Source organism: Engystomops pustulosus, chromosome 10, assembly GCF_040894005.1.
Source record: "Engystomops pustulosus chromosome 10, aEngPut4.maternal, whole genome shotgun sequence".
NCBI lineage: Eukaryota > Metazoa > Chordata > Amphibia > Anura > Leptodactylidae > Engystomops > Engystomops pustulosus.
In genome coordinates, this window is record NC_092420.1 from 39,966,873 (window position 1) to 39,994,005 (window position 27,133).

Consider the following 27,133-nt stretch of genomic DNA (forward strand, 5'->3'; position numbering starts at 1 on the left):
CCAAATATCAAAAAACTCCTGAAACAGGGCAAATATTTGTGAAATGTTGACGGTGCTTGATGAGGTCAAGATTTTGCTGCTCTGTCATTCCCAGCCAGTCATTATTTTCATTGATGAAGAAAAAGCATTCGATAATGTTAGGTGGGATTAGCTGGATTTGGTGTTAGAGCATACAGGAATAATGGGAGGCCTCTGACCCTATGATAATTATCTCTTTATCGACCCAAAAGCCAAGTTGAACACCCCCATGTTTCTGTCTCCTAATACAGATATTACTGAAGAGACCAGGCAGGGATGTCCACTTTCCTCTCTGTTTTTCGACTTTGCTCTTGAGCCCCTGGTGTGATTCCTGTAGTCTTCGGATCTGTATAAGGGGATCAGAGTTGGAGATAAATTGCAGGGAGGAGCAGAGCGGTAGGACGTAGCGGCATGACGTAGCTGGCGCACGGACTCGCCGTGCGATCACCGCACCCAAACCCGTACCTTGATGCTGCCCACTGTCTCCAAGCTGTTCGGGATTGCCTGACTTGTAGCTGGGTAGAATCCTAAGGCTTTTTACTTATTGTGGAGGCTATGTTGGATAGAGGCCCGGCACCTGCAACAGACACTCTAAGTCCCACTGAAGACCCACTGTAGTGGCGGACCTGCACAGATAGTGGCGCATGGGAGGCGTTTGCGGTCAGTGGCTGGTGTTCCGGAAGAGGTCTGTGGGGGGTCAGGACTGCATGAGGGCCGGAGAGTGTGAGCTTCAAAGGGAGGTCCTCCTGTCGGAAGATTGGTCCACGGTCATGCTGAAAGCCGGAGGTGGTGAAAGGTGGAGCTCTGAATGACTGCCGGGCCGGGGAAAAAAGTCCTGTACAAAGCAGAACTTAGCGCCTCATCGCCTTATCACACTTGGACACTTGGTTTCACGGCTGAGCGGAGTGAATGGAAGGCCACGGCGTGGTGCTCTGAGGTGTCAATCCATCATCCTCAGTGAGACTGTTTCTTGCCTTTTTTTTTTTATTATTTTTTGCTGGCCCTCTCATGGCTTTTTTCTTGACAATTAAGGTTGAAGAGTGATCCTGCTGGTGGTTTTCCTTTTTGTCTTGCTTTTGTATGTTTTTTTCATTTGAGCCGATTTGATCCCATGGTGACGCTCGCACTGTTTAAATTTCTGACATTGGACAAAATATGTTTCAATTTGATTGAGCTATACAGCTTCCAGTGGACTTACTGTGCCTTACGGTGGATCTACTTATTCCCAGTGTTCCATGGCCGTTTCATAACCTCATAAGAGATAGATGGTCTATTTCTCTTCTTTATAGGTTGCATGGACTATCATCTTTGAGAGAAGGATTTATAGGATTAATAGGAAAACAGTGGACAGGAGGGGCAACAGGAAAATAGACAGAAGGGATCAAGATATTCCCCACTGGAGGTAGAGGAAGAGGAAGGTGGTAAGGGTACAGAAGAGAATGAAGAGGTGTTGAAGGAAATTCTGTATTCAGTTAAAATGTGTAATCACTCAATAGAAGGGTGTCAGAACACCATTGAAGATCTGTCTAAGCAGATAGGGGCAGTTAGGATTGATATATCTCTTTTGAGAGAAGATGTATCTAAGGTCAAAGAGATGCAAAAAATCTCAGAGGAAAAAATTAAAAAAGTTGAACGTCTGTCCACGACTGGCTTATAGATAAAGCAGGCAAAGATAACTTATCGTCAACATTTGTTGTAGAAAGGGCTCATAGAGTTACAGCAAAAAGGTCCCCGCTCAGTATTGTATAAAATTTTGGTCTCAAATGACAGAGATGTGATTCTGAAGAAGATACGAGACCATCTTGACCCTACAGTTAATGGGGTAAAAATCTCGGTTTATCCCGACTTCTCTAGGGAGACATTAATTAGACGGAAATCATTTGATGATGTAAAAAAAGGATGAGGGAAGCAAATATTGTATATGCACTGATGTTCCCCGTGAAATTAAGGATCATTTATCAGGGGCAATCTCATTTTTTCGGGGATCCTGAGTCAGCTTCCGAATGGCTGGACGCCAAAGGCCTTTAAACTATGAAGAGAATTTAAAAATACGGGTGTAAGCAAAGGGGATCATAAGGAGTTAGGAGTTCCAGAGACACTTGAGCAAAAAGGGGGAGGGGAGGAGGAGGGGGGTTGGATGGGTAGGGTGGGTGGCACCGGTTGGGACCAATTTTTTTTTTTCTTTTTTTTGTGTGTTTGTTGCTCTCTTACTTGATGTTTTATGGGGGTAAACCTGATATCGTGGAACATAAGAGGGTTAAATAACCGGAGAAAAAGATGTATTATTTTTGATCTAATTAAAAGACGGCTACCAGCGATCGTGGTCCTCCTGGAAACACATTTAACCAGGGAGACAGTAACATGCCTGAAAAAAAATGGTGTATACAAGAATTCCATTCAGTATTTTCAAACTACTCTAGAGGTATATCTGTTTAATACATAACACTATTGATTTCAAGGTATTTGATAAAGTAATCGATGGAGAAGGACGGTATATATTCTTGTACAGAGCTTTAAAGTGTATTAACCCCTTCACGCTCCGTGACGGATGTATCTGCCATGGAGCTGTGAAGGTTGTATGAATAAGGCTCACGGGCTGAGCCTTCTTCATACAGAGATGGGCTTTGCTGCATATCGCAGCAAAGACCCATCGCTATCACCCGCGGTCGGTACTTTAAATTTGGCGGCGCATGGGCGCCGCCATCTTACCTCCGATCGCCGCTCCCCCGAACGTCATCGGGGGGCGGCGAACGGTAGCCATTGTAGCCTCGGGTCTTCGTTTGATCCGAGGATACATGACTTCTGCACATGCATTACAATGATCCTGTGGCTCATTGTAATGTATAGTGAGCAGAAATGCCATATACTGCGATACAGTAGTATTGCAGTATATGGCAGGAGCGATCAGACCATCTAGGGTTAATGTACCCTAGAGCAGTGATTTTCAACCTTTTTTGAGCCGCGGCACACTTTTTATACTTAGAAAATCCTGGGGCACACCAACAACCAAAATAGCACAAAATGACACTAAAACAGTCATATTATACATATAGTTAATAATATAGATTCTAAATTTATTTTACTCACTCAGTGTGAAACATGGGCCTGTTTAGATAAACACAAAAGGGATATCCTGGCAGGAATGGTGGAAAGACACACACGAAGCTCTTCCTCAACAGTTCTCAGTTTCTCCCTGTTTTTATTATATGGTGCTGATTATTATGTGGCTCATATACTGCAAAATAAAGGGGTACAATGAGAAGTACTATGAGGCCAGAGTACAAGTGCCAACTCATATACTCAGCATATGAGCTGGTACTTGTAGTACTCCAGCCTCATGACTATAGTATTTCTCATTTTATATTTCTCATTGTTATATGCAGTATACTGCTGGAGTACTAAAAGTACCAGCTCATATGCTGAGTATTCTGCCAACAGTTCATATACTCAGGCAAAAGCTCATATAGTCAGCATTATTGGCGGGCAAATGCGAGAGTCTCTCCGCTCTCAGGATGATGCGCCGGCCTCGGTGACGTCCTTTTGTTGCGCGAGGGACAAAGCTTGCGCATGTGTTATTGTACACGTCTCCTACATTGTAAGAAGCCATGACTGTGCATCGCTGCGCATTGCCGGGAAACAAAACACAGGGGGCACCGTAGTTTGGGGAAGTTTCCCCGTGGCACACCCGACCATGTGTCGCGGCACACTAGTGTGCCATGGCACACTGGTTGAAAATCACTGCCCTAGAAGGTCTAAGAAATAGTGGGGAAAAAAAGAAAAAAAAAAGTTTAAAAAATGTAAAAAGATAATAAAATATTAAAAGTTCAAATCACCCCCCTTTCCATAGAACTGATATAAAATATAATAAATAGTAAAAATCACAGACACATTAGGTATCGCTGCGTCCCAAAATGCCCGATCTATCAAAATATAAAAACGGTTATTGACGGCGGTGACCTCCGGAACGGCAAATGGCGCCCAAATGTCCAAAACGCGACTTTTACACCTTTTTAGATGACATAAAAAATGTAATAAAAAATGAACAAAATGTTGCATAGTCCTCAAAACGTTAGCAATGAGAACGTCGGCTCATTTAGCAAAAAATGACACCTCACACAGCTCCATGCGCTAAAGTATGAAAAAGTTATTCGCGTCAGAAGATGGCAAATTTTTTTTTTCTTTTTGTACACATTCGTTTAATTTTTGAAAATGTATTAAAACGCAATAAAACCTGTATAAATTTGGTATCACCGCAATCGTACCGAACCAGTAGAGGTGTTATTTTGAGCACAGAGTGAAAGTCGTAAAAACTGAGCCCACAAGAACATGACGCACATGCAGTTTTTTTCAATTTTTCCACATTTGGAATTTTTTTGCGGCTTCCCACTACATGGCATGGAATAATAAATAACATCATGGGAAAGTAAAATTTGTTACGCACAAAATAAGCCCTCACACAGCTCTATACACGGAAAAATGAAAAAGTTATGGATTTTTGAAGATGGAGAGCGAGAAATTAGCGAAAATACCCTGCGTCCTTAAGGGGTTAAATGTGTACTAGGTTTTGTATATATCCAATCCCCATTTAAATTGGAGATCTTAAAAAAATATATGACATTCTTGGATAAACATAAGAACTGTCCGTCATTAGTTATGGGGGACTTTAATTCAGTTATGGTTCCTAATAAAGATAAATGTAGCCCCAATGGGGAACCGGAGAACTCAAGAGACACAACCCAATTATTTAAGTTCTGTGGGGAGATGGGACTATTTGATGTTTGGAGGGAGTTGGGTGATAAGACTTCAACTTATTCCTGTTACAGTGCAACATATAAAACACGGTCGTTCATCGATTTAGCTTTGGCAAATGGCCAGTTCTTTCACTATATTGTGAAAATTAAATACGGAAATAGAGCAGTGTCGGACCACTCCCCAATGTTTCTTCAGTTACAGTTAGGGCAAAGAAGGAAGAGAGTCACCCATTGGAAACGTAACCCCCATTGGTTATTCTTATTAGGGGACCTGGACGCAACAAGAAAGGAACTTGAATTCTTTACTTAGACTAATATAGGCTCGGCTCCTATTAACGTAGCATGGGAAGCTCTCAAACTACATTTAAAAAATTTCCTATGTAGAGGACTAAAGAGAAGGCTTTATGAGAAAGAGGACACTTTACGAAAGAAGTTGAACATACTTGAAGGAGAGGCTATTAATAGTAGAACAACAGAGGCAACTCAGGCACTGGAAAAGTGCCAGAGGGATTACAACTCTTATTTGAAGGAGAAAGCCCAAAATAAAATGCTTTTTCTGGGTCAGAGATCATTTCTGGAAGGGGGTAGGCCTGGGAGCGGATTAGCCAGGAGGATCAAGAACCAACAGGATAACCATTTGTTATCAGTAATTAAGAAAAAAAAGCTCTGGAGAGTTGGTCTATTTAGAGAAGGATATTGTCACAGAATTTCAAGCATTTTATATAGATATATACACTCATCGGCCACTTTATTAGGTACACCTGTCCAACTGCTCATTAACACTTAATTTGTAATCAGCCAATCACATGGCGACAACTCAGTGCATTTAGGCATGTAGACATGGTCAAGACAATCTCCTGCAGTTCAAACCGAGCATCAGTATGGGGAAGAAAGGTGATTTGAGTGCCTTTGAACGTGGCATGGTTGTTGGTGCCAGAAGGGCTGGTCTGAGTATTTCAGAAACTGCTGATCTACTGGGATTTTCACGCACAACCATCTCTAGGGGTTACAGAGAATGGTCCGAAAAAGAAAAAACATCCAGTGAGCGGCAGTTCTGTGGGCGGAAATGCCTTGTTGATGCCAGAGGTCAGAGGAGAATGGGCAGACTGGTTCGAGCTGATAGAAAGGCAACAGTGACTCAAATCGCCACCCATTACAACCAAGGCAGGCAGAAGAGCATCTCTGAACGCACAGTACGTCGAACTTTGAGGCAGATGGGCTACAGCAGCAGAAGACCACACCGGGTGCCACTCCTTTCAGCTAAGAACAGGAAACTGAGGCTACAATTTGCACAAGCTCATCGAAATTGGACAGTAGAAGATTGGAAAAACGTTGCCTGGTCTGATGAATCTCGATTTCTGCTGCGACATTCGGATGGTAGGGGCAGAATTTGGCGTCAACAACATGAAAGCATGGATCCATCCTGCCTTGTATCAACGGTTCAGGCTGGTGGTGGTGGGGTCATGGTGTGGGGACTTTTTTTCTTGGCACTCTTTGGGCCCCTTGGTACCAATTGAGCATCGTTGCAACGCCACAGCCTACCTGAGTATTGTTGCTGACCATGTCCACCCCTTTATGACCACAATGTACCCAACATCTGATGGCTACTTTCAGCAGGATAATGCGCCATGTCATAAAGCTGGAATCATCTCAGACTGGTTTCTTGAACATGACAATGAGTTCACTATACTCAAATGGCCTCCACAGTCACCAGATCTCAATTCAATAGAGCATCTTTGGGATGTGGTGGAACGGGAGATTCGCATCATGGGTGTGCAGCCGACAAATCTGCGGCAACTGTGTGATGCCATCATGTCAATATGGACCAAAATCTCTGAGGAATGCTTCCAGCACCTTGTTGAATCTATGCCACAAAGAATTGAGGCAGTTCTGAAGGCAAAAGGGGGTCCAACCCGTTACTAGCATGGTGTACCTAATAAAGTGGCCGGTGAGTGTATACCTCTGACTTAAAAGCAGCAGGACCTAGGATCCAGGAGTATCTAGACCAGCTGGACTTCCCGACCCTCACGGAAGAAGCTAGTGTTTTATTAGATGCCCCAATATCTATCCAGGAAATGTGGGAGGCCCTAAAAACATGTAAGGGAAATTCATCTCCAGGTCTTGATGGCTTCTATTTCCGGTATTACTGAAGGTGTGGGAGGCCAGTTTACAAAGTGGGAAACTACCAAAATCACTATATGAGGCATGTAGACAGATGTACTTTTCCTGGAGTTTCTTGAAAAGTGAAGATGATACTCTCCCGTGGGTACAACAGAAGATGGACCCGGCGGGTTACGTGAAAAGATTTATTTAGTATATAAAACAATAAAAGCAAAACGCGTTTCGGACCCGGAGCGGATCCTTCATCAGTTGCATAAATCTGTTGACATACATGCGGCTTTTTAAAGAGGCGGTTTTGGCGCGATATGATCACCGGTTATGGAGACCGGGCAGACCAATTAATGGATCGCAGTGATAATCGATAAAATTTCCAAATATTTACACAAATACAATAAATAAATAAATAATAAGATACACAACTTATATATATAACCTATTTACAATGGTACTTTTATATTGCGTCCTGAATGTAATTAATTTATGATGCGCTGGCAGAATAAATGACTGGACGGTAGGGAGCGGGATATGGAGAAATCCTAGTCCGTAGAGACTGGCGGAGGATTAGAGAGGAACTACAAAGATGGCCGATATTGCCAGACACAACTATAACTACGGATGCTGGCAGGGGACAAAAAGGCATTAAATGGATGCGATGTCTGACTAAGGATGCTAATTAGGTGGGGGAAAACCGTGACTTGAGGAGATGGATAAGCATTCTGGTATGAACTGATACCGATGTAAGAGTATAAAGACACAGGTAAGTGAATGGCTAATAGATTCTACATCGGTTTAGGTGGTAATAGTGGGATATATTTAAAGGGGTAGTGGTGAATATATCCTCATATTAGTATCGTCTCTGTGACTTCATTAAGACCTTGCGGTTTAAGTGTTTTAAGTTTGTACATCCAGAAGATCTCTTTCCTTTTCAAGATTTCAAATCTATTCGAAATACCCTCGTTCACATGGTCTATTGGTATAATGTTATATTTGAAGTCATCTTTATGTTTTAATTCCATATGTCTGGAAAGGCTATGATTCTTATTACCATGACTTATATTGAACCTGTGTTGATTCAATCTACAGTGAAGTGGTTGTGTAGTGCGTCCTACATATTGTAGTCTGCATTGGCAATCTATGAGGTAGATGACAAACCGTGATTGGCAGGACATATTTGTTTTGATACTAAATGATTCTTTTGTCTGGTAGGAGTGGAAGGAGTTCTGATTATGTTTAATGAAATTGCAGCACAAACAGCTTTTCCTGTTGCATTTAAACACTTTTGGATTGGTATTATCATTGCCTGTTGTTTTTTGTGTTGCTTGGGTACACTTGGAGCCAGTCTCTGTTTTAGTGTTTTGGCCCTTCTGTATGTGAACAATGGGTTCTTGGGGATGATCTTTTCTAAGTAAGGGTCATTTAGTATAAGATGTACCAATGTTTTTTAATGATATTTTCAATTTTCTTAAAATCATTTGTATAGGTGGTGATAAACCTAATCTGATTGTCCGCTTTTTTATCTCCTGTCGATGTATACTTCCTGGACTGTAAACACTCCCGTTGTATCTATTTGTTTGCTCTCTGTTTTGCATTTGTAACAATTTCTCTCGGATATTCTTTTTCTAAAAAGCGCTTTTCTATTATTTTCGCCTGTTTTGCATATGTTTAAAATGAAAGAGAAACTATTTCCAGCTGGACATAAGACGTCAGTTTTAGGATAAAAAGTAACAAGATTTATTTGAAATCCATTAAAAAAAAGACACAATGATACATGACACAGCATAAGGAATAAAAAATAGCATCAAAGCTTACGCGTTTCGGTAATTAAACCTTATTCATAGCTTCTGCACAACTTTCTGCCGTCTGGCTATTTAACCCTGCCCTATTTAATGGATTTCAAATAAATCTTGTTACTTTTTATCCTAAAACTGACGTCTGATGTCCAGCTGGAAATAGTTTCTCTTTCATTTTAAACGCTACTCGCACCTGTGACCGGGGTTGTCCGTGCTGGAGTGTCCAGAGTCAAGACAAAGAGGAATGTTTAAACGGAGAGGGTGAGCTGATTTCACAAGAGTTTCTTTGTGATTGTTTTTGTGCGTGTTTTGCATATGTGGTATTGTTTGTGCAGTTCTTTCTTAATCGAAGAAATTGGCTGTAGGGTTTATTACGTAACCATTTTTTATGATGGTTACTATGAAAATTTAAATAACTTTTGGTCTATATTACTGTATAGTGCAGTGACATCCATGGTGGCTAGCCAATAATGTTGTTTCCATTGAATTTCTTGTAGTTTCCCAATAAGATCACCATAATCTTTAATATAACTGGGTAGGTTTGTGACATATGGTTGTAGGTAAAGGTCTATGTAATGTGATAAATTACTTGTTAGGCTGTTCACATTGGAAACGATGGGTCTTCCTGGTGGTGCAGTTGGATGCAGTTGGATGCTTGTGTATTTTTAAATTTAAACAAATTTGAACTCATCGCCCTAAAAAATTTAGAAAAAAACAATCAAATCATAATCAGAGCTGCAGATAAGGGTGGAGGGACCGTGATACAGGCCAATAACATCCTGTCGGACAATCAATATTACAATAGAATTCGGATAGATCCATTTCCCACCATAACCAAGGAATTTAATAATATGATCAAATCAGGATATACCAAAGGTTTCCTAAATAAGAAAGAAAAGAAATTTATCACCATTATCCAACCCAACAAGCCGTATTTTTACCATCTCCCAAAAATACACAAGCATCCAACTGTACCACCAGGAAGACCCATCGTTTCCAATGTAAACAGCCTAACAAGTAATTTATCACATTACATAGACCTTTACCTACAACCATATGTCACAAACCTACCCAGTTATATTAAAGATTCTGGTGATCTTATTGGGAAACTACAAGAAATTCAATGGAAACAACATTATTGGCTAGCCACCATGGATGTCACTGCACTATACAGTAATATAGACCACTGTATAGGACTAGCCAGTATAGAACACACTCTAGAACAAGACGAAAACATCAAGGAAGATCAAAAAGACTTCCTCTTACAATGCCTACAATTCATATTGCAGAAGAATTACTTCATATATAACAATGTACCATCAAATAAGAGTGTTGGACAATTCCTCCCTTTTTGTGAATAATTTCAGGTACTGCTCAGGTGGTACATTGACATGTGCTAGTCACACATCCAGGACTTATCTAACCCCTTCACCTGCTTCCCTCCTGAGCATCCTGAACATTAAATCACAACACAATTAATTCGGTCCTAATATTAATGGTAGGTTCTCTACACTCTCTTGGTCAAATTGTACATAGGTATAACCACTCCCTCTGTAGAATTAGGTGTATACCTAGGTTGATATCGCACAATCCTTGGTTTCCTTCGCCACAGTTTTACAACAAGCCAGATTACTACTCTTATGCAGATATAAACAAATACACATAACAAAATGATTTGAAATATTGCTTGCAAAACTCCCATGAGCCTCCCAAAAATACCCTTAAACCAATTGGCGGGGTTTAAGGATGCGAATGTGTCAGACCACCAGCTGTCCTTATTACTATCATGCTCCTTGAGCCATCTATCTCTAAAATCAGCAATTTTTGCTAAATTCGTCTTAATTTGCATGTTGCCTTGAGGATCGATGTAATGACAACATGTTGGCCCATGACTTGATACATGCCACCCTGGGACGCAGTGATGTAATCTAAAACTAATGTATGTTGGTTGGTTACCACAATTAACTGTCTCTGGATGACATTTGTCTTATTCACAGCCCCCAAAATCTGAAAAATTTGTTGATCTAGATAATCTGTGGCTTCTACCAATTTATCCCACATCTGCATTATCATAGGATAAATAAAAAGTGTGCTGAAGATTGTGTTAGCTGTTCTCATCTCCACCACATGTGGGCGTCCGTCTGGTCTAGGAAGATTATCTGCTTTTCTCTTGTGTAATGTGTGCTTGGGAATAAGATTTACATTTACATTGGTATGGGGGACAATAAAAGTGGCAGGAGTAAGGCGAGCCAGTGTACAAACTCCTGTAAAATTGCTAGGAAGCCATTTATAAGCCTGATGGCCACATACAACATATATGTTTTACGGTACTCCAACGACAGTGCCATTAAAAAGCTCTGCTACCCATCTGACTAGCATGTTCACCTTCAGGATTTCACTCACTTCCTGTTGGAAAAAGGTGTCATTTGAAAGGAAACCTGCAACAAGGTTTTGCAAGGACATGCTAACACAGGGGAGTGTAGAATTAATAGTGGCATCGACTCCTACACATTGAGTGATGTCAGATTTGTTACCATCACACTCTGTATAGTTGGAGTTAGAGAAAAACATTCCTTTAGATCTAATTTGGATACAACTGCAAGATGTAAAATTGGGATAACAGGCAAGATTAACATTATTTAAAGCCCAAGGAATGACAGTCTGCTCTAACGGTGGACCGCTCCTATTAAATATCATCCACGGCTCTCCCACCCACGCAGCTACAGGTAATGGTACAGTCATCTCCTTATGTTCACTTTCCAGCACAGCTATTACTGTATTGTTACAGATAGAAAATATTTCCTCTAAAGCCACTGGGATAGCTAGATAAGGCATACTGCTAGAGCTGACAGGACTGTGGGTACAAATCCAACAATCTTTGGGTAATACATCATCTCTCATATCTTTTAAAAGGACTTGGTGATGCTTAATGAGCAAGTTATCCCAATCCCCGCTCAACATCTCCTTGAAAGTTCTTCCAAGGGGTATTATCAATAGTATCTTAAGTAATATTAACATTTGGAGATACAGATTCATCTTCATGAGCAGCTGGATTCAATACTCTTTTGCAATGGCTGGCGTGAATCCAATTAGGCTTCCCTTGTAACTTCATGGAAGTAGATGTGGTCAGAAGGACTTGAAATGGTCCTTCAAAACATGGCTCAAGGCTTTTTCTGACGTCTCGCTTCAAGACCACCCAATCTCCAGGTTGTAGATTATGTTAACCTCCTACTGCATCATGGTCTGGAATAGAAGCAAAAACTTGTTTATGCACCATAGCTAGATGTTTTTGCAGGGCTTGGACGTATCCTGTCAATTCTCCATGGTACATCTGTAAAACTTGTGGAAAATATAAGCCCATTCTAGGAGCAGATCCAAAGAGAATCTCAAAAGGTGAGAGGCCTGTTTTCCTGTTGGGAGTGTACCTTATAGAAAATAAGGCCAAAGGAAGACAATCAACCCAGTTCTTCCCTGTCTCTTCCATGGCTTTCTGAATTTTTAACTTAAGAGTCCCATTTAACCTCTCCACCTTCCCACTATTCTGTGTATGATAGGGGGTATGGAAGGCCTGTTCAATCCCAAGTGCTCCCATTACCTCCCTCATCACCTCCCCTGTAAAGTGGGATCCTCTATCACTCTCTATGGTCTCTGGAATCCCAAATCTACAGACTAGCTCCCTCATTAACTTCTGTGCTGTGTTTTTTGCTGTGGCTTTTGTCACAGGATAGGCTTCAGGCCACCCAGAAAAGAGGTCCACACACACACAAGTACATATTCATAGCTACTTACCTTTGGTAGCTGTATATAGTCAATCTGCAACCTCTGGAAGGGGTAAAGCGGCTTTGGAGTGTATATATGAGGGTCTTCACTACTCTCCCTACATTGTACTAGGTACATATAAACATACTTGTGTAAATGGACAGTAGCAAAAGTGAATGTAAGTGATACTCAATACTTATCCACCACGGAGCATATAGAGTCTTAGCCTGGTGAACCATCATAGGGTAAAGGGCCCTTGGCAGACATTGCTTGTCACCTTTTTGCCATAGTCCACCCTCCATCCATTGGGTCCCAGTGTTACTCCAGTCTTGCTTCCTCACCTGTGAAGCCTGTTTCTATATAGACAGGAGTATAGATAACCCTACTGGGCCAGCAAGGGTCACGGACTGTACTGATCCAGGCTCCTTTCCCCTAGGCTTTCTAGTAACCAGTATGGTCACTTCATGTATTAGAGCTTTAGAGGTTTTACCTTCTAGTATGGACCTTTATGTAACACTAAGGCCTCTATCAGCTATTTCAAAGTCTCATAGTTGTTAATATACTTACTATATGAAGTTAGGAATCATAAGGAATCCCACAAGACTCACATTCTTCCCCTCTGCCACTTTACACCCCTCCATCAGTGCCTTCACCTCCGCCTCCTATACAGACAGGTAGGTCAGGAGTGGTTCTGCTGCTGTTACCTCATGTTGTGTGACCGCTGCACATCTGATGTAGAATTAACCTCATTCCTGGTTTCTAAAGCCATCTACAAAAAACTCAAAATGCAAAAGGCACATTATAACCAAGGTTTCTAGTCATGAAGAGGTGAAATAGGACTATCAGGATAGTCCAAAACTACTACAGAAGCTTTTTATACGTAGGCAGCAGTAGGATACAAAACCAAGAAGGATCCAGGTTGTCATGTGACACACGATCAGCAGCTTCCGGCCTGTGTCCTCTCCTCTGAGGGGCTTGGCTTAAACTTAAATGAGAACAATAGAAAATGAGCAATATACTCCAGAAAAACACAGTATTGGGACCAATGCCGATGTATCAATGCTGTATAATAGGAGACATACAGAATACAAATTCCTTAGATCTTATTATAACTTATACAGTCATACTGGGGGCACATACTTGGGACATATACTGGTGGCACATACTGGGGACACATACTAGGGGCACATACTGGGGGACAGCGTTACTGAGCAGAAGCATCACTAGAGACAGTGACGTAGGAGGCTTCTAGGGATGTTATAACTTCTGCCTAAAAAGCTCCTAATAATACTCTCAGTCATAGCTGCTGAATAGGACTAATAGTGTAGGGATCATAGGGAGCTTTTACTCCTGGTTAAAACAATAAAATTACAGATGTTGCATTTGAATCAAACTCAAAATCTGCTAAGGGCCATGAAGGTTATCAGTCCTCAGTAATGAACACACATTCTCATTGTTCCTTTCTTCTCTTAACATTCCATCATGTGCTCCCCCCCCCCCTCCTGTGTTCACTGAGACAAGGGGGGAGGCAGCCCCCTCCTTCTCCCTGTGGTGTCTGTAGTACTAAGTGTCCCAGCATACCAAGAGAACAAAGAAAGAATCCAACACACCATTGTAACATCTAAGTTCACTCCATCATCCTACACAAATTGCAAAAACTTTTGACCACACCCTTCAAACTTTAGATGTATTATAAAGTTTTACCCTACATGTCTGATGTTTTTAAACATAAATCACAAGATTTCTCAGGTCCAAGCCTGCAATGAACAATGTCCACAATTGTGTGCTGTGCTTTCCTCACATCTGGTAACTGATGAAATACCACTAGCACTACACATGATATAGACAAAACACATATTTATATCTTTGCCATAATCTGCAGGACTGTATAAAGGAATAAACTCATAGAACATCTACAGTATCTGGCAAGGGTCAGCTCAGGGAACCCAATTGGGACTGCACAACCGTCCAGGAGCTCTCCCCACAGAAGACCAAAATCCGTAACAAATATGTTACTACCCGGGTTTTTGGACTTTGTAGTTCTGAGAGGTGACTCCTAGATAAGCAGCAGTCTCCCACATGTATTCCCTGGGTACTATATCTTAGTTGTCTTCTAAAGTTACAGCAATACAGCTAAATACAGCTGAGCGGAGTGTGGGTGCAAATCCAAAGATCTTTAGGCAATGCATCATTACCCATACCACTGGTCTACTAAAGTATATCAAAGTGAGAAACATCTGCCCCCTACAGGAGAAACATCTGAACGCTACTTCTTTGTCCTGTTGGAGCCCGCACTTTTTCAAATCTAGTCTTGACCGGATATATTCCAGTGTGGGGGTTGGGTCTAGGTGCCACATTGCATGCACACGTCTCCGCCAGTCTGTTTCTTTGTTTCCATACATCAATTCATCCACCATTTTAGGGTGGAGGCCGAAATTTTTCTGAATGTTGTCTTTTGTCTGTCCAACGTTTTTGTCCGTCATTGTCATAACACTCATACAACACACAATTTCCTATGGCTGTTTCTTTATAACCTCCTCTGGTCACTTCCTCTGTAACTTTCTTCTATCCACTTGCAATTTCCATCATATCATCATCATGCAACCAGCCTTTGTTCTTTTAAGAACCTTTCCATTTACCAACATACAAACAACCATCTTTTGATATCCTTGTCCTTTTCCAACATTTTCTGACATCGTTTTACAGCTTTTTTTTTCTCATTCAAGATCCGTACGCCTGGTTTCCCTCTGAATTGCCTCTCATCCTACCTAGCAATTTTTTTTCTTTAATGACTGCAGTCCCCTTCCTTGAAGCAGCTCTGGAACCTACCACACAAAATAAATTTATAAAGTCCGACTGTCCAAACTCAGTCTACTTTGTCTCAAGCGAATTACGTTCCAAAAAGCAGCTAGTCTAGGGAACACTTTAGGTAAAGGCGATTCCTGGATGTAACGTTCTTAAAACCAGTACAGTACAGTATCACAATAGCGCTATCAAACACACATGTTCAAACTCACACAATACCCATATACACTACCACACATCACATGGAGTTTTCAAATAAACTAACAAGATTCTTTGGACTGGACAATATAGGCATGCAACTCACCGGACGTGGAACAATCCAATCAAGAATAGACAGAACAATTTTGTAAGAATAAACTTCTTACCATTTATTTGTGCAGCTGCATGGTCTGTCTGTCCTGAAAGGATGATCCCTGAAATGTCCGGTAAGCTTCAAGCAGTGGTCCAGTCTCCTCTCGGGTAATTCAACACCAGGTTGTTGGAGAAAAATCTCCTTACTCAGATGTGATGTGGTTTCAAATCATTGTACAGTACGAGCTGCTCGGTGAATCACTCAGACCTTCACATGTTTGAGAGAATTCCAATTTATTTAGGTTGCAGACAGTTTTTATAGGTTCTTGAGACAAAGGAGCCTATTGACCATACCCACATTCCAATAGCCTCTGAAAGATGATCAGTGTCCTTGGGGGGATGGTGCTATTCATAGGGATCTCTTCTATCAATAGAGCCAAAGATCTTTGTATAGATACATGATAGAAGAACAGATTCAAAAATGGATTAGATTCCCTCACAAAGAGGAACGGTGATGGGTACTAGAGTAGCCCCTTCATACGCCAAACTTTTCATGGGGGCGTTTGAGGACATCTTTATTATCCCTTATGAATTACATAATGGCAGCCTTATCACCTACTTTAGATATATAGACGATCTGCTCTTAATATGGGGAGGGGATCAAACCTCACTTGAAAAATTCTTCAATAAGATCAATAATAATGACTGGGGTATACAGTTGACTCTAAACATACAAAAAGAACAGATCGAGTTCCTGGATTTAATAATCAAACATAATGCAGAAAACATCATTACAGAAACTAACTTCAAACCGGTAGATACCAATAGTTATTTAAATTTTCATAATAACCATCATAAAAAATGGTTACGTAATAAACCCAAGAGCCAATTTCTTCGATTAAGAAAGAACTGCACAAACAATACCACATATGCAAAACAGGCGAAAATAATAAAAAAGCGCTTTTTTGGAAAAAGAATATCCAAGAGAAATTGTTACAAATGCAAAACAGAGAGCAAACAAATACACACAACGGGAGTGTTTACAGTCCAGGAAGAATACATCGACAGGAGATAAAAAAGCGGACAATCAGATTAGGTTTATCACCACCTATACAAATGATTTTAAGAAAATTGAAAATATCATTAAAAAACATTGGTACATCTTACTAAATGACCCTTACTTAGAAAAGATCATCCCCAAGAACCCATTGTTCACATACAGAAGGGCCAAAACACTAAAACAGAGACTGGCTCCAAGTGTACCCAAGCAACACAAAAAACAAAAAACAACAGGCAATGATAATACCAATCCAAAAGTGTTTAAATGCAACAGGAAAAGCTGCTTATGCTACAATTTCATTAAACATAATCAGAACTCCTTCCACTCCTACCAGACAAAAGAATCATTTAGTATCAAAACAAATATGTCCTGCCAATCACGGTTTGTCATCTACCTCAGATTGCCAATGCGGACTACAATATGTAGGACGCACTACGCAACCACTTCACTGTAGATTGAATCAACACAGGTTCAATGTAAGTCATGGTAATAAGGATCATAGCCTTTCCAGACATATGGAATTAAAGCATAAAGATGACTTCAAATATAACATTATACCAATAGACCATGTGAACGAGGGTATTCCGAATAGATTTGAGATCTTGAAAAGGAAAGAGATCTTCTGGATGTACAAACTTAAAACACTTAAACCGCAAGGTCTTAATGAAGCCACAGAAACGATACTAATATGAGGATATATTCACCACTACCCCTTTAAATATATCCCACTATTACCACCTAAACCGATGTAGAATCTATTAGCCATTCACTTACCTGTGTCTTTATACTCTTACATCGGTATCAGTTCATACCAGAATGCTTATCCATCTCCTCAAGTCACGGTTTTCCCCCACCTAATTAGCATCCTTAGTCAGACATCGCATCCATTTAATGCCTTTTTGTCCCCTGCCAGCATCCGTAGTTATAGTTGTGTCTGGCAATATCGGCCATCTTTGTAGTTCCTCTCTAATCCTCCGCCAGTCTCTACGGACTAGGATTTCTCCATATCCTGCTCCCTACCGTCCAGTCATTTATTCTGCCAGCGCATCATAAATTAATTACATTCAGGACGCAATATAAAAGTACCATTGTAAATAGGTTATATATATAAGTTGTGTATCTTATTATTTATTTATTTATTGTATTTGTGTAAATATTTGGAAATTTTATCGATTATCACTGCGATCCATTAATTGGTCTGCCCGGTCTCCATAACCGGTGATCATACCGCGCCAAAACCGCCTCTTTAAAAAGCCGCATGTATGTCAACAGATTTATGCAACTGATGAAGGATCCGCTCCGGGTCCGAAACGCGTTTTGCTTTTATTGTTTTATATACTAAATAAATCTTTTCACGTAACGCGCCGGGTCCATCTTCTGTTGTACCCACGGGAGAGTGTCATCTTCACTTTTCAAGAAACTCCAGGAAAAGTGCATCTGTCTACTATTTTTGGTCGGTTGAAGAATACACTCCCTAGAGGCAGCGCTACGATGTATATTCTTCCATGCCTATATATGAGTTGTGCCATCAGCACAACTCAACAAGGTGAGCACAATAGCCCACATTCCTTATATCTGAATAATTGAAAAAAGGTAATCTGCACATTGAGCGCCCCTTGGCTCTCTCTCGTCCTTCTTCTCTCTTTTATATATGAGGCATGTATAACATTAATCTGTAAGAAAAATAAAAACCCAATGGAGGTGGAGTCTTACCGCCCCATCTCGCTTTTAAACACACATGGGAAGATAATAGCGAAACTACTGGCTAATTGCTTAAAAAAATGTATCAAGAGTATTATTCACGAAGATCAAAGTGGATTTATCCCGGGCTGCAATATCAAAAATAACATCAGGCGCCTCTATGCAGCAATACAGATGGGCATGGGCAATTTGGAATAAACTACCACTCAGTAGAGCAGATCAGATTGCTTTAACTAAAATGATCTTCCTCCCTCAAATTTTGTACATATTATCAAATAGTCCCTGCTGGATTGAAGACAGATGGTTCAGACTACTACGAAGGATATTTAATGATTTAATTTAAGGGAGAACTAGGGTCCGACTAAAAATAGAGTTTTTTTGTAAAGATAAAGATAGGGGTGGGGTCTCTTTCCCATCCCCTTTTCACTATTTTATTGCATCACAGGTACAATTTATAGGGGAAAGTAGAAATTCAGTAGTTTTTAAGGAACTATTGGATAGGTTTAATAATACAGGGGATAACATATTTGCACTACTGCAATCTGGGATATTGATGAAAGAGAAGGGGCAGAAACCCCCAATTATGAAATTGATTCACAATACATGGAAATGGTTTAGATCCTTTTTAGGAATTCAGGGTTCTACTACCTTTTCACCTCTGTGGCATAACGAGCACACTATAGAATTATGTAAGATAGAAGAATTACAATTTTGGAAAATAGGGGTGTAAGATATATATCTGATATATTTCACGAGGGTTCACTTGTGTCCTTCGACAAATTGAAACAGAACTATCACTTAAAAGACAATAACTATTTCAACTATATGCGAGTGAGACATGCAGTTAGAGCAGAAATCGATAAGGAATATTTCAGAGTGGAGAACTGTAGTTTAATGTCCTTTATATTTACTTTGGTTAATGCTCCAAAAAATCTATCAAGAATATATAGAGGAATAATGATGGTAGAGGTAGAGAAGAAGTTGAAACACCCTAGCCAAAATAAATGGGCGAAGGTTTGTGGTACACTAGACGAAGAGCACTGGAGTTATATTTATAGAAATGTAAAATATACCTCTAAGAGTTGGAACCACAGATTAACTCAATTAAACATACAGGCAGTCCCCAGGTTACGTACAAGATAGGGTCCGGAGGTTTGTTCTTAAGTTGAATTTGTATGTAAGTCGAAACTGTATATTTAATAATTATAGATCCAGACAAAAAAAATTTTGGCCCCAGTGACAATTGGAGTTTAAACATTTTTTGCTGTAATGGGAACAAGGATTATCAATAAAGCTTCAATACAGACAATTTACAGCTGATCATTGCAGTCTGGGACTATAGTAAAGCATTCAAAAAAGCTTCACCAGGGGTCAGAGGGGTCTGTCTGTAACTATGGGTTGTCTGTAAGTCGGGTGTCCTTAAGTAGGGGACCGCCTGAACTCTACAGAATTTATTACTCCCCAGACATACTGTATAAGGCCAAACTCAGAGATAACTCGAGATGCAATAGGTGTCAGGAGGAGGGAGCAGATATCGCACATATTTTATGGAACTGCGTTAAAATAAGACAACTTTGGATGGAAATATATGAGTACATCATGGAGAGATTGTATATTAACTTAGTCTTTGATGCCTCAGTGGCTATTTTGGGACTTATCCCAGTTTCAGGGATATCTAAGTAGAAAATTCTTTTAGTACACAAATTACTTTTTAATGGGAGACTGTTACTGATCAGAAACTGGAAAGTGGGAAATACCCCCAAAATAAAAGAATGGCACATATTAGTTGAAAGAATGATGAACTACGAACTAACTCCTTTGGGATGTAAGTTGGAAGTAAACCTAAGGGATGAGAAAGAATGCGATTACTGGCTGGAGTGGAAAACACGATAAATATGATCTGGTTTGAGTAAATTTATTTTTTTTCTTCTTTTTTTGTTGTTCTCTCCACCGGTGCCGGGGTGGGGAAGGGGTTTTTTTAGAATTTTTTGAATTACTGTACGAAATTCTGCATATGCTAAAATGTGGAAAAATCTAATAGCAATGCTTGTTTATCCTTTTTTATCTTTATGATACATGAAACACAAAGTTTGTATTGTATCTGCAGATTTGTATGTTGGAAAGATATGAAATAAAAATTTAAAGATACATTGATACATTGGTGAAGCTTACGCTGTTTGTCGATGATTTACAATTTTTCTTGTAAATTCAGGCTAGGGACCTGCAAGTAGCTCTAAAAAACAAGCTACATAAGACTTTGGTGGTTCGTATTTTATAGAGGTAAAAATAAATTCACTCCGGCACCGGCGTGGCTTGATTAAAATTTCATTCCATCTTTATTTTTCTTCCAATTAAAATATAGGACATGACAACCCAATGGCAACACCAGTTATTACATATTGCGGGATTTAAGCCTACGCGTTTCAGGTGCTACACGCACCCTTAGTCATGGCACAAATGAAGATACAAAACCTCCAGGTAAATATGCTGAGTACATAGTGACGTAATCAGCGTGTTTCCGGTATCCACGCTCGTACTCAGTTAACTCTAAAATTAACATTCTATAAAATGAATTGAGTGTACTCATTTCTAATTAAAAGATCCCTAAGGTTAAATTCATATCTAGGAGATATATACAGATGTATGATTTTGTAAGTTATAGCTTAGATATATATACTGAGAAACTGGGGTTTAAGGAACTCAATAAGCCAACGATTACAAATAAATAAATAAAACAAACCCGTCCACGATAATATTATAATATCTTATTATGAGGTCACGAAAGAAAAGCATATTAAATAGTTGGTATATCATCAATGGTGGAGGTATACACCAAAGGCAACGGAGACACCTCTACGCTGCCCATGCGCGCGCGGGCTCCAACTGGAGACCACACGTCATTCACAAACAGCAGCAGCACTTCAACTATGACTTGGTAAGTATAATAATACCTGCATCTCGTCGTGCAGGGTACATTAATGTAGGGAAATTATAACCAATGTCTTGCGTGTGTATATAGACATAATGTACATCTCAACTGGTTGACTATGAAATATTGGAAAGATAAATAAATAGTAACAATTTCATAATTAATGTAAAAGGGTGCAAAATAATGAATGTATAGGGGGAAGCACAATTTATGTATTATTGTAAATACACAACATATATGCAGGGGACACAACTCGTACACAATGTGTACACTGCATACACATTGTATACGCAATGCACACATAATGCACACCTAGTAGTGAAACAGGAACTCGTGTTTATAATTTATATCATTTAAACACATTATAGAAAGAAATCTACCGATTCTAATGGAAGATGAGAAACTGGCTAACATATTACAACAGGGATGCAAAGTAGTATCGAGAAGATCACCAACACTAGGTAACCGTATATCACCTAGTATGCTACGTGACCCTTCAACAACCAGAACAGATACATGGCTTAACATAAAGGGCTTTTATAAATGTGGAACACACCCCTGCATAACATGCGGTTACGCTAAAAACACAAAAACCTTTACAAATACGGATGGGACCTCGATATTTTACATTAAGAAACATCTCAACTGCAACAGCAGGTACATAATATATGTTATTAAATGTAGCACATGTAATGTAATGTATATCGGTTGCACTATAAGAAAATTTAAAGAAAGGTTTACCGAACATCTTAGAGATATTAATAATAATAAGAGAGAAAAATTTTATAAAATTTTAGACATTTCCTGGAAATTCATCAAGGAAACACATCAAGTTTGGAGACATATGCTATCGAACATGTTCAGGGACCCAAAAGAGGAGGTGACAGGCAAAAAGTACTAAGAGATAGAGAGGCCTTCTGGATCCTCCATTTGGATACAAGAACACCAAGGGGATTAAATTATAAACACGAGTTCCTGTTTCACTACTAGGTGTGCATTATGTGTGCATTATGTGTGCATTGCGTATACAATGGGGCACATTTATCAATCAGTCTGAAAGTCAGAATATTTCCAGTTGCCCATGGCAACCAATCACAGCTCAGCTTTCATTTTACCAGTGCTCATGAATATTTTAAAGGGGAGCTGTGATTGGTTTCCATGGGCAACTAGAAATATTCTGACTTTCAGACTGCTTGATAAATCTGCCCCAATGTGTATGCAGTGTGCACATTGTGTACGAGTTGTGTCCCCTGCATATATGTTGTGTATTTACAATAATACATAAATTGTGCTTCCCTCTATACATTCATTATTTTGCACCCTTTTACATTAATTATGAAATTGTTACTATTTATTTATCTTTCCAATATTTCATAGTCAACCAGTTGAGATGTACATTATGTCTATATACACACGCAAGACATCGGTTATAATTTCCCTACATTAATGTACCCTGCACGACGAGATGCAGGTATTATTATACTTACCAAGTCATAGTTGATGTGCTGCTGCTGTTTGTGAATGACGTGTGGTCTCCAGTTGGAGCCCGCGCGCGCATGGGCAGCGTAGAGGTGTCTCCGTTGCCTTTGGTGTATACCTCCACCATTGATGATATACCAACTATTTAATATGCTTTTCTTTCGTGACCTCATAATAAGATATTATAATATTATCATGGACGGGTTTGTTTTATTTATTTATTTGTAATCGTTGGCTTATTGAGTTCCTTAAACCCCAGTTTCTCAGTATATATATCTAAGCTATAACTTACAAAATCATACATCTGTATATGTCTCCTAGATATGAATTTAACCTTGGGATCTTTTGATTAGAAATGAGTACACTCAATTCATTTTATAGAATGTTAATTTTAGAGTTAACTGAGTACGAGCGTGGATACCGGAAACACGCTGATTACGTCACTATGTACTCAGCATATTTACCTGGAGGTTTTGTATCTTCATTTGTGCCATGACTAAGGGTGGGTGTAGCACCTGAAACGCGTAGGCTTAAATCCCGCAATATGTAATAACTGGTGTTGCCATTGGGTTGTCATGTCCTTTATTTTAATTGGAAGAAAAATAAAGATGGAATGAAATTTTAATCAAGCCACGCCGGTGCCAGAGTGAATTTGTTTTTACCTCTGCAATACTACGTCAAGGTCCGGACGCACTCCATGAGCACGACGTCGAGCTAAGGTGAGCCGCTATTTACCTATCTTTCTCTGTTCGTATTTTATGTCGACACCACCGAATTGTTTCCACTGGGAAAACCCCTAAGACAGAGAGGTCCATTGACCAAATGAATATTAATCAAAAACACAGGAGAAATTCCTTACCTCTTCTATCCAATGCCTGCATGTGACGTATCCTCTGACTGTTTAGATCCAGCATTATCATGTCTCCTCTTTAGCCACGTGTCCTCCCTGTGGAGTTTACCATACATACACTCACCGGCCACTTTATTAGGTACACCATGCTAGTAACGGGTTGGACCCCCTTTTGCCTTCAGAACTGCCTCAATTCTTCGTGGCATAGATTCAACAAGGTGATGGAAGCATTCCTCAGAGATTTTGGTCCATATTGACATGATGGCATCACACAGTTGTCGCAGATTTGTCAGCTGCACATCCATGATGCGAATCTCCCGTTCCACCACATCCCAAAGATGCTCTATTGGATTGAGATCTGGTGACTGTGGAGGCCATTTGAGTACAGTGAACTCATTGTCATGTTCAAGAAACCAGTCTGAGATGATTCCAGCTTTATGACATGGCGCATTATCCTGCTGAAAGTAGCCATCAGATGTTGGGTACATTGTGGTCATAAAGGGATGGACGTGGTCAGCAACAATACTCAGGTAGGCTGTGGCGTTGCAACAATGCTCAATTAGTACCAAGGGGCCCAAAGAGTGCCAAGAAAATATTCCCCACACCATGACACCACCACCACCAGCCTGAACCGTTGATACAAGGCAGGATGGATCCATGCTTTCATGTTGTTGACGCCAAATTCTGCCCCTACCATCCGAATGTCGCAGCAGAAATCTAGACTCATCAGACCAGGAAACGTTTTTCCAATCTTCTACTGTCCAATTTCGATTAGCTTGTGCAAATTGTAGCCTCAGTTTCCTGTTCTTAGCTGAAAGGAGTGGCACCCGGTGTGGTCTTCTGCTGCTGTAGCCCATCTGCCTCAAAGTTCGACGTACTGTGCGTTCAGAGATGCTCTTCTGCCTACCTTGGTTGTAATGGGTGGCGATTTGAGTCACTGTTGCCGTTCTATCAGCTCGAACCAGTCTGCCCATTCTCCTCTGACCTCTGGCATCAACAAGGCATTTCCGCCCACAGAACTGCCGCTCACTGGATGTTTTTTCTTTTTTCGGACCATTCTCTGTAAACCCTAGAGATGGTTGTGCGTGAAAATCCGTGAATCAGTGTATTCGTGGTTGTGCGTGAAAATCCCAGTAGATCAGCAGTTTCTTCTGGCACCAACAACCATGCCACATTCAAAGGCACTCAAATCACCTTTCACTGATGCTCGATTTGAACTGCAGGAGATTGTCTTGACCATGTCTACATGCCTAAATGCACTGAGTTGCCGCCATGTGATTGGCTGATTAGAAATTAAGTTTAACGAGCAGTTGGACATGTGTACCTAATAAAGTGGCCGGTGAGTGTATACCTTATGTTTTCATTGTTCTTACATCTTGGTCCCCTAAATGCTACTCCTAACACTATCCCTAAATCTAATATACACCATAAAGCTGTGTGTGTATGTATGTACGCTAAAGGAATCTGTTCTGTTGCGTTTTCAGTCACCAAATTTTGCATAGCTGCTCTCTGTGATTCAGGGAACGTCACAGACCAGGTTTTGATTCAAAATTTTCAACCAATGCTTTCCAGTCTTTGTGTTATTTGCTTCATTCATTACTATGTTTCAGTACCAGTCTTGCTACTATTTGCATCATACAGTTCTACTTTACAGTACCAGTCTTGGTGCTATTTGCATTATACAGTTCTATGTTACAGTACCAGTCTTCATTGTATTTGGATTATATAATGCTACCTTACATTACTAGTCTTTTACAGTACCAGTCTAAGTATTATTCGCATCATAAGTACTAAAATACAGAACAAGTTTTAGTACTTTTTGTATCATACAGTTCTATGATAAAGTACCATTCTTAGTATTAATTGCATAATACTAAGTTAAAGTAACAGTCTTGAAAGTACTTTCATTTATAGCATTATTAAGTACTAGTCATTAAATTAACGCAAAACACCGGCGGCTCGTTCCCGATCACAGGCGTTACCATAGAAACGCTGATGCGATCGGGCCGTGGCCCGCCCCGTGGGTGCAGCTCTGCAAATGCAGACAAAATGGAATGTCTGCCATCACCCTGATGTCACAGCCCAGACCCGGCACTAACACCCGGGATCAGAAAAACTCTGATCCCGGGTGTTTAACCCCTTACAAGCCGCGGTCAAGCTTGACCGCTGCATGTAAGCCTGTTCCACGTGGATCAGCCCCGGGTTCCGACGAGTGACCCGAGGCTGCCGGCTTCTGTCCACGCCGGGTTGCGCCTCCTGGCAGGACCCGGCTGTATGTAACTGAGCATGCTCAATGTGTTACGAGAAAACTGTCTCAAAAATCACCTGGATATGTTAAAGCGTTCTGAAGTTATAACCAATTATCGTGAGACATGTCAGATTTGAAAAATTGAGTCTGGTCATTGAGCTGAAAACTAGTGTGGGTGACAAGGGGTTAATCACATACTCCTTGAGGACCTGTCCAGCTGCTGTATAGAGGAGAAACTGAAGGACCTGTGATGATGTAATCATCACATGACTCTCTGGCTTCTCCTCTATGCAGCCTCCCCAGCACAGAGCTGCTCTTCTCACAGTGAGGAGAAACTATAACTGGGAGCAGCAAGGGGGGAAAAGACTTGAACTTAGGGCAGCAAGGGAAGAGGGGGACTATAACTGGGGGCAAGACGGGGGCTAGAAACGGGAGCAGGAGTGGAAAACTAAAACTGTGGACAGCGGGGGGGGGGGGGGCAGGTAGAACTAGGGGATGCAGGGGGGTGGACTAGGACTTGGGGCAGGAGGGGGGAACTCGAACTTGGGGCAGGAAGGGGGTAAAACTAGGGGATGCAGGAGGGGGGGACTAGAATTGGGGGCAGGAGGGGGGCACTAGAACTGGGGGCAGGGGGGGGACTAGAACTGGGGGCAGGAGGGGGGACTAGATTTGGGGGCAGGAGGGAGGGAATAGAACTGGGGGCAGAAGGGGGAGACTAGAACTGGGCACAGGAGGGGGGACTAGAACTGAGGGCAGGAGGGTGGACACTAGAACTGTGGACATGAGGAGGAACTAGAACTGGGGACATGAGGGGGAACTAGAACTGGGGACATGAGGGGGAACTAGAACTGGGGACATGAGGGGGAACTAGAACTGGGGACATGAGGGGGAACTAGAACTAGGAGATGCAGGAAAAAGGGGCTAGAACAGAAGACATGAGGGGGGACTAGAACTTGGGGCAGGAGAGGGTATAGAACTAGGAGATGCAGGAGGGGGGCTAGAACTGGGGGAAGGAGGGGGGACTAGAACTGGGGCTGCAAGAGGGAGGGGGGACTAGAAGTGGGGGTAGCAGTGGGGGGACTAGAACTGGGGGCAGGAGGGAGGGTGATCATGGAGGACGTGTAATGGCGGCTGGTGAGTCAAGTGAAGTTTTTGCTGTTTCTGGACTGAGCTCAAGTGTTTCAAAGAAGGATGTGTTTAAACTGGAGATGCATATAAGCAAATTAACAGACAATATCAAGAATGAGACTGACCCAAAAGAGAAGTTGATAAAATGTGAATGCTTGGATAACCTTACACATGAATTGACTTTATTAAAAGAGAGACTGAAT